The following is a 10169-nucleotide window of genomic DNA, read 5'->3' as shown; positions in this document are numbered from 1 at the left end:
CGGACAGGAAACACTAGACAATTAAAATTCAAATGTAATGACAAAAGTAAGACATTTTCACTCCAGAACTTGTGGTCTACAAGTAGCAGACTTTACTCCACGTCAACAAAGACTAGAAGAAATCATACAATATAAACAATGCGCAGCTGTATCTATTAATTAATTAACTTTAAATGTATTAATTACTATTCCTCGACAGTCCCTATATTTGCCTCACAAAGCAGAGATTCTCAAGCTTTAGTGCATGGGAGAAATTGCCAAAGGAGCTTGTTAAACGATATATTCCAGACTTTCCCCTCAGATACTGACTTAGAAGTTCAGGGATGAGCCTGGGGTTTTAACAAGGACTCTGGGTGATTTTGAAATATGTTAAAGGGTTAAAAAAAAAAAAAAACTCACCTTAAGACAGCTTATTCAACCTTTCCATCTAGCTGTGTACTGAATTAATCATCAATAGCGAATTTAATGTAATGTGTCCTTTTTCAGAGCCATGAACACAGTAATGATTTCCACTTGCCAGAACTGAATTTTTTTTAAAAGAAAGTATTTATTATAAGAACTTGGCAAGTTAATATAGGCTGGTTCTCTGGTTCCCTGACGTGTGGGCACACATGCAAATCGAATGCATCGCGACACATTGCATTTCTGTGCCCAGGATTTCTGCCTGTGGGGCGGACTGGCAAGAGTGGACATGTGCATTTGTTGTGTTTTTTGTCACTCAATACTTTTAAAATTCTGTTCCTATGACCACGGCACAGTTTCCGCCCTTCTGCGTGTTATCTCCTCATGGTGGAAGCCCTCCATGAACCTCCCTTGAAACGAGAGCACAAGGAGCGAAACTTTCACGGGGAAAGAGGCGGCACCATGAGAATCCACTTGCAGAGGGGAGCAGGAGGATTATGGGGAGGGACACCTGCTTTAGGAGGCAGCGCTCGCTCGTGGAGACGTGAGGTCAGAATCCCTCCTTAGAGCAGGCTTTGTGCACCACTTAGTAGTATCCTTGAATACTTGAACAAGCTGGCGGGGGTTCCGTTGTTTGCTGCTGAGAGTCCTAGTGGAGAACAGTAATTGTCCATCCTGTCATCGACAAATATTTATTCTCTATCTGAAATGTCATCACATCCACTTTCCCAAGTTTTTTTCAAACATAAAAGCATCATTAGTAACGAGGATTCCTTTTGTATATCTAAAATGAATCGGTGTAAAGGGGGAAGGATTGCCGCCATATTCAAACTCCTCCTTCTGTGTGGGAAATGGAACTGAAACCCACGGGGAGGAGGGTTGCGACCCCTTCTAGTTAACGCGGATCTGGAGTTTGGATCCCAGATCCCCAGCCTCTGGCTCTGGTGGCCACCCCTACCCACATCCAGCTTACACATCGCCCAGGACAGTCCCAGATGGGGATTTTAGCACCAAAGCCTCGGGGGTTTTTTTGTTTTGTTTTTTGTTTTTTTTTTCTGTAAATGGATGAGCAGCTGCTGAGAATTGCTGGTGTATTGCTATTCATTCCAGATTGCATAAACAAAGCCGTTGGGCCTCTGCCTATGCAGTCGGTGGTGAACAGGTAGGGTTCCAAACAGCAGGTATTGTTGAAAGTAGTGGCTACAGAAAAAAAAAATTTAGAGTCTCACTTACATGGTCTAAGGCTTTGACCTTCGCCGCCTAAACACTCACATGGACATTTTGTAACCTACCTGGGCCTCCTTGGTGGCTGGAGCATCTCTGAGTAAGAGTCTGAGCCACAGCTGTTGAGAGAATATTGATTCCTGCCTTCTGTTTAGGCTCCATTCCCCGGTTCCTCTCTTAAGTTCTCCTTATTTCCCACTCCCCAACCAAGGGGGCACGTTAGCTGGTGGGTGAGTAGGAGGAAGAGCCACCTCCTGTTAGTCCTGTCCCCCTTCCTCCTGCTGTGAGCCCCCTAGTTCAGAAAATGCTCCACCTCATGTTTTATCAGAAGAGGGTTTTGCAACTTTGTCTGGACTGGATGGAGAGATTTCCTTCTACGGCAGACGTGGGGTCGTGTACTCTGAACAGTTTATCAGTGAGAAAGGTAATGATGGGTTCTCCAGCTGTTGGGATTTCCCTCTTTCCTTCTCTCTCTTTCTCAACTGGTTTCACAGCCAGGAGAGGGAGAAAGGGGGATTCTTTCTCAAACCCTAAAACCCTTATATTCTTGTATCTCTCCCTCACAAGTTCCTTCCCCATATATCTAATCCCCAGCTACTGATCCCATGACATTCTTGGTCTAACTAAAATGAAGGTGTTAAAATGTTCCTGCAAGGTCTCTTAGCAAAAGGGCTTTACTGACCCTCTTTGGGGAATAATGCTGTAAAAAAAAAAATCCAATCACTTATTATAATAGTAACTCTCTGTATCATAAAGTTTTGTGTCATTTCATACTTTCTGGCCACAGTTGAGAAATCCGCTGGGCCTCTTTGCCTGTACTGCTCCCTTTCCGGTCATGTTAGGACATGGGGAAGGAGCTGCCCGAGGCAAAGCTGGCATGATGGGAAGTAAGACTTTGGGGCCACAGCCAGCTGGGACGGACACAGTGGGCATCGCTATGACTGTGACTCTGCCTGACGGCAAATTAATTTTACACTTCATCAAACTCCAGGCACAGTCAAGGTTCTGCCATCTCTTGTCTTCAAACTGGAAGTAATGCATATATCTCTCATTCAATAGGTTTAGTTTAGATCCAAGTACTAGGAGGAACGAAATCATTGAGTAATGAGTTAGCATATTTTATTCTTCAGATCGGCAAAGTTGTCTTTCTCTGGTAGGTAAGTGATTATGTCTAATAATAGGATTGTCTACAGATTTTTAAAGGGATTAATTGGATCTCTACTAACAGACCTGAAAGTTTTGCCACTGTATACTGTTAGGCAAGAAAAATGAGATGTACATCTTATAATTCTATTTTTTTGTTTATTAAAAAAAAACCTATGTAAGTGCATAGGTGGTTGTACATTACTGTATGAACTTGGAGAGAAACATAACCATAGTTAATGTAGCATATGAATAGGAAATAATGAAAAAAGAGAAAGCTTTTTTTTTTTTTTAAAGATTTTATTTATTTGTCAGGGACAGAGGGAGAGAGAGCGAGCGAGCACAGGCAGACAGAGAGGCAGGCAGAGGCAGAGGGAGAAGCAGGCTCCCTGCTGAGCAAGGAGCCCGATGTGGGACTCGATCCCAGGACCCTGGGATCATGACCTGAGCCGAAGACAGCTGCTTAACCAACTGAGCCACCCAGGCATCCCGAGAAAGCTTTTTTTAACCACAACAAAAATGAATCAGAAGATTGCATTAAAAGTTGGTTCAAAATTCCTGTGTATAATATTAGAAGTCTGGAACACTAAATGGTCAAGTGTAGGAATTTTATTAAATTCATGTGTTAGAGTCATTTATTGATCCCCCTGTAGACATGAAAATGATGTTTGGGATATAAATCAAAAATGAAAATCAGGTGGTTAAGCTGATAACATATAATCTTATTTATAAGTCTAAATGTGGATGGGTAAGTGTGGATGGATATACAGGAAAGTATAATGGTAATTATCTATGCTATGAAGTCATGAGTCTTTTATTTCCTAATCATGTTTTCTAGTTTTTCTAAATGAGCTTGCATTTAATTTATAATAAATACATACAAATGTGAAACAATCTTGTACGGTTATAATGAGGGGAAGCTGAGAATGATCAGAGCAACGTCCCACTTTAAGATGTAATTGTAATCAAGATCCAAGTACTGGATGCTGTTTGGTTCCAGTACCCTTCTCCAGTAAGTGGACCACTCAGAAAGATGTCTCCATCTGAGTTTGTTCTGATACCTGAGTGGACAGCTTATTCCAACAGTTCTCATGGCTGATTTTCCACAATAATGAAAATGAAGTTGGGGGTAACCATGGAGGAAACAGAAGAACCTCCCCTTGAAGTTCGAACTAGCTCTAAGGCGATTTTAGCTGATTTTACTTTTAACCTTATCTGAAGCCTGTATCAATCTGGATAAGGAGGGTAAGGTTGCCCTCTGCTGCCTGGAATTAAAATAGCCTCATTTTTTCAGGACCACAGATTCCTCGATGAGAATTTCCCAGAGTGAATTCCTTACAGTAGTGGCTGGGGGAGAGTCACTTTTGATAAAAGGAGTTCCAGCATCACTGGAGATTTTTAATGCACTTTGAGAAGTCATGCCATGAAGAAATTGGCTTGCTTAAGTCTCCCTGATTGATATTTTAAGAACCTAGAGAAAGCACAGGAGTTTATAATAGTTTCAAAGTCATTATGTAAATGTCACTTTCAGCAGACCATTGCAAATCTAAACCAATCCCACAGAATCCCAGCCCCCTGTTCCCACTACTTCTCTCTCGCCATCCTCCTCCCAAGCCTGGTCACTTACTTCCTGCATCAGTCCCTTGCTCTCATTCTCCACGCTCCTGCTTTCAAATTAAGCCCTTCGTTCTTGATCTGCCTTCCATGCCTCTGCAGACGATGGGTGGTTCCATTGACCCGGTGCTTCCTCCTTCACAATATACATCAGGACTGTAAGTATTTGATTTGTTCCTCTCCTGCTAGACTATAAACTTTAAGAGGACAAGGAACTTCTCATTGATCACTGCTAATGAAACCCCAGTTCCATGGTTGGATCCCAATGGGTTATTTTCCCCCCTGAACACATGGGTATCTCCAGAGAGAGTGCTCAATTGCAGCACAGACTATCTCTGGTCTCCGGCAAGCACCCCTTCAATGTTGTGGAGGGAGTTGAAGTCAGAATAGATAAGAACACACTATAGCAGAACAGAAAAGATGGTACTTTGGGGTTAAGAGGTAGAAAACAATTAGAGGAGAAGTTGGTGATAGAGCAGGAATAACTATGGTAGGAAAGTACTAGAGAAAATGAGAACATTATTTTCTTACACTACATAAAAAACTTACTGACTACAACAATTTAATGAAAGGGGAATTATCTACATCTTATAGATAAGAAAAGAGGCTCAGAGAAATTAAACGAACTTGCCTAACTGGTAAGTGCCAGAGTTCGGATATTAACCCAAATGTCTGGCTACAAATCTCATACCTTTGCCTCTAGACCACACTTTCTCCCACGGGACCAAGAGCTCCAGTAGAATGATTGGCCTTAAAAAAAAGAAGGAAGAAGATCTCATTCACTGGAGGTGAGGAGGGAAGCACTGATAGAGTTTTTTAGATTCAGTGAAGTAGGAGGAGAGCCAGTAGTCTCCTGAGAGTGAGGGGGTAGATAAGTGTGAAGTGACATTTGAAAACATAAAGTCACATGATTTCCATAGGCTTTTAGATAGGTGTAAGTTGAGAGAGATGTAGCAAATTTTTTTAAAAAGATTTTATTTATTTATTTGACAGGGAGAGAGAGAGAGAGAAATCACAAGTAGGCAGAGAGGCAGGCAGAGAGAGGAGGAAGCAGGCTCCCTGCTGAGCAGAGAGCACGATGCGGGCTCGATCCCAGGACCCTGGGATCATGACCTGAGCCGAAGGCAGAGGCTTTAACCCACTGAGCCACCCAAGCACCCCAGATGTAGCAAATTTGAAGAAACTAGTGGTAGTTACTGTGGGACTGGAAAAAGAAACTACTCATGAGGATAAATTATTGCACATCTGAGTTGGAGATCATGAACTGGAAGTGGCACCAATTCTAACAATTCTATACTTTTCCCTAGTAGTGCCCAGTCATTTGGCTGTAGGAATGGAGAAAGGCTGAGTATTTGTTCAATGGGTCAAACTGAGCAATGATGCTTGAAAGTTGAGAGTGTTAGTGAAAACGGAATTCAAGGGATCAGCCATGATGTCAAGGCTTGGTGAGGAAGAAAAGCAAAAGGTGGCCTGGGGCAGGGGTAAAATAGAAGGAACTGGAAGGCTAGACTCTTGTGAGATCCTAAAGCAGACAAAGGACTTCCAGTCCTGTTAGTTCAAATAATGACTTTGAAACAAAGACCAAAACACATGTCCATTTTTGAGGAAAGCAAGTGTATGAGTTGGGGTTTGCTTTGGCTATACTGAACCAGTATTGTGACCGTAGGTATTTAATCAAATGTGTGTTTATTTCTCTAATAGAAGAAATCCAGAATTTGACAGTCTGGGCAGTTTTAGCATATCCACAACATCACCACTATGCTGAGGTTCTTCGATCATTCCATTCTTCGTGATGAGCATGTGGCTTTCATTCTCATGGTCACCTTGTGGGTGCATGATTGCTGCTGAATTGCCTTCCAAGCAGAAAGAGGAAGAACAATTTACAAGAAGGGTAGTGAAAGGGAAAAAAAAAAAAACAAAAAAAAAACTGTCCTCTTTAACAGACTTTCCAAGAACTCCCACCCAAGACTACCATTCTTATCTCATTGGTCAGATCTATGTCATGAATACTCCCAGGGGAAAAACAAACCTCTGGGAAGCTGAGCATCTTAAGGAGGGCATAGTGGCTTCCTCAATAAGATCTGAGTCCAGAAAGTAAGAATTTGGACGGGCAATTAACAGGCTGCCCCGGGAGGAGACATCTGTAACCAAAACCACAACATCTGAAGATGGAAAGTAAATGGGGCATTGGAAAGTGATGCAGCATGGAAACGGAAGGTCAAGTTTAAGCACTAGAAAAGGGTAAGAGTAGCAAGGCTATTTGCCTTGAAGAACCAAGAAGGATTCATGAATTAGAGGATCAGGTACCAGGGGAAAAGAGCGATTAAATTTAAAAGCATTATTTGAAAGTAAATAGAGAGCAGTTAGACACCTGTCTGCCTCTTGTGAGCTCAGGTGATTGTTCCATCCTGTCCTCCCAGAAGACTGTGGAATTTGTTCTTTAGAGAACCAGAGAGACTGAAGGGACAGCAGAGTCAGGGGAGGGCTATGATGAGGTACTATTCTGGCCTTAGGAGTGTAAGTGAGTCTGCATACTTGCTGTTAGACTTCCTTTCCCTAGCCCCCTTCCCAAATGCAACACCAAAAAAACCACAGGCTTACCTCTTAGGAAGATTGGAAGAAAATTCTCTAAAGAAATTTAATGTCCCCTACGGGATGCTATAATATGAGAAAACGAGATAAGAACAGAGAAGAACTTTGACAGCTTAAAAAGTGACAATTAAAATATATATATATATATATATTTTTTTAAAGATTTTATTTATTTATTTGACAGAGAGAGATCACAAGTAGATGGAGAGGCAGGCAGAGAGAGAGAGAGAGAGAGGGAAGCAGGCTCCCTGCTGAGCAGAGAGCCCGATGCGGGACTCGATCCCAGGACCCTGAGATCATGACCTGAGCCGAAGGCAGCGGCTTAACCCACTGAGCCACCCAGGCGCCCAAAATATATATATTTTTTAAAAATCAGTAGAATGAATGGGGAAAGTAAGGTTAAGGAGAACTCTTAGAAAGCAGATCATCTAGGGGTGGCTCAGTTGTTGGGTGTCTGCCTTCAGCTCAGGTCATGATCTAAGGACCAGGACCCAGGGGTCCTGGGATCAAGTCCCACATCGGGCTCCCTGCTCAGCAGGAAGCCTGCTTCTCCCTCTCCAGCTCCCCCTGTTTTTGTTCCCTCTCTCTCTCTCTCTCTTTCTCTGTCAAATAAATAAATAAAATCTTTAACAAAAAGAAAAAAAAGAAAGTTGATCATTTAAATAATAGAAGTTCCACTAAGAAGAGAACAGAATGAGAAAATAATTTGCCCACCAGATATTAACTCCTTGAGTTCTCCAGGCTATACCCACCTTCTGTAACACACACACACACACACGCATGCACTTTAAATATATATTTTAGCGCTTCACTGTTCAAAAAGAATCTCTGGCAATTAGGTATACTTACAACTTGACAAGAGACCAGAACATTAACATATAAACTTAGAAGAAAGTGGAGATAATGCAGTGTGCTAAACACAACTTGTATATAATTTTAACAAATACCCTAAGAAAAGAAATTTAATTCAAGGAACAAGAATAGGATGCTGTAAGATACGGAATAACATAAGAAAAAGAAAGAACTCTTGAAAACTAAAACCAAACAAACCCCTAAATAATAGAGGCTCCATTAAGAACAGAAAATAGGAGAGAAAACCATCAAAGGCAACACAGAAAGCTTTTCTCAGAATGGAAGGATACAATTTTCCAGAACGAATAGGTTGCTCACTATACTGGAAGTCAAAAGACCTACAGCATCACCATGAAATTTCAGAACAATAAGGCTAAATAAAAAAATCTAAACCTATCAGAGAAAATGACAGGGGACATACAAAGGAATGGGAATAAGAATGGGTTCCTCGTAGAAGCACAAAATGGCAGAAGAAAATGGGCCAACCTTTTCTCAATTCTGAGAGAAAAAATTGTTTTCAATCAAAAATCTTATGCATCTTTCTTTGAAAAGCAACTGGAAAATCCTGTCTGCCAATAGAAAGTAGTTAGCCCAGAAAAAGGAAAATATGGAATCCAAGGAAGAGGACCGAACATGCTAGAGAGATGGGGGCTGACAAAGGAGGAGTGCCAGGAGTCTGCACTGGGTCAGGAGGCAAGAATCTAGAGGGGGTTTGTTTCACAAGATAAATAGAACCAGTGAATTATCTGTCCAGTTGACTTTTAGATCATAATTATGTGAAGGGATGAAGGTGTTAACTAAACTTATTGTGATAATCATTTTGCAATATATATGTGTGTCGAATCGCTGCATCATATTCCTTAAACTCACCTATATGTCAATAGTATCTCAAGAAAGCTGGAAAAAAATTTGACTTTTGGGAAAACTGGAGTGAAAACAGAGCTGATCAAATCAGATATTCGAAGAAATATTTTGGGGGCGCCTGGGTAGCTCAGTGGGTTGAGCCTCTCCCTTCTGCTCAGGTCATGATCTCGGGGTCCTGGGAGCGAACCCCCACATCAGGCTCTCTGCTCAGCAGGGAACCTGCCTACCCCCTCTCTCTCTGCCTGCCTCTCTGCCTACTTGTGATCTCTGTCAAATAAATAAATAAAATCTTAAAACAAATATTTTGAAAGAGGTAATTATTAATGCCAATAAAACAAAAAATTGCACTAGAAAATAATCATGAAAACTCTGGCTTATTAGAACAATAGTATTTATAAACCTAGTAAAAAAATAACACCTAATATGGATTTAACAAAGAGATGAGATATTGGAAGGATGGAGTGAGAAGATGAAGGGGTGTGAACTAAAATCCTCATCTTTTGCAAAGTCAGTAGAGGATTTCTAAAAGGGACGAACCGAGAGAGCCGCCGACTTTAGCAACAGGAACAGGGCATACAGCATCATGGCTAAAAGTGGTTGTCCCGCGTAGTTGGAATAGGTGAGGGTCAAAAGGTTAAGAGGCTGGTTCTTCATAAGCCTTTTATGTCCCTCGCTGTAGTAAAGGTGAAGTGAGGCCAGGTGACTCCTGGAGCAGCAGAGGGTTCATAAGAACTCAGCCCTGCTCTAGGTCCTTTACCCTTTACCCTTGCCTCCGCCTCCCCAACCTGCCTCAAGACTCCGGACTAAATCGGTCTCCGCAGATTCTGGTTGGGGTGCACCTGTTTTACACATTTTGCAACCTATTTTGGTTTTGGAACCTATTTTACTTCACAAAATTGGGTTTTTACAGATTTAGTCGCATGCTGGTCACAACTGTGCTGTCACTGCTCTAAAATTATTCCTGCATATTTGATTACCGAGATCATAGAACTCTAGACGAGATGTCTGATCAAAGTTCAGCAATTCAGCTCTTTCAATTCAAGTCAAATACCAGAATAGAACAGGTGGGTAAAACAGTGAATAGAACCATATCTGCACTCCAGAACAAAAACAAACCCCAAAAAACCCCACACCAAAACACAATGGAAAAACTAGATTTAAGAGCTTTGATGGGATAAGCCCCCGGTTCCAAGAGCTCTTAAGACAGTTGTGCCTTAATGTTTCCACTAGAACAACAGACTGAGGACTAAAACTAAGGTGTCAGTTACAAAGAGGATTTCTTTGATTCTGTCTTACTAACCTATGAGTTTATTATACTTTTATATCTTAAGTTCTGAGAGGTTTATAAAGCTTCTCTAAACATTTCAAGAAACCACTATATAACCCATTTGTTGCTTTGTGTAAAATAAGTACCGAAAGAAATCTAGTTAAACCAAAGTTGGTTTGGACTATTATGGAAGCCATTTAAAATGATTCTA

Source organism: Mustela lutreola, chromosome 5 (assembly GCF_030435805.1).
Source record: "Mustela lutreola isolate mMusLut2 chromosome 5, mMusLut2.pri, whole genome shotgun sequence".
NCBI classification, from domain to species: Eukaryota; Metazoa; Chordata; class Mammalia; order Carnivora; family Mustelidae; genus Mustela; species Mustela lutreola.
The sequence above is the reverse complement of the archived record's forward strand: the minus strand, read 5'-3'. Positions refer to the sequence as shown.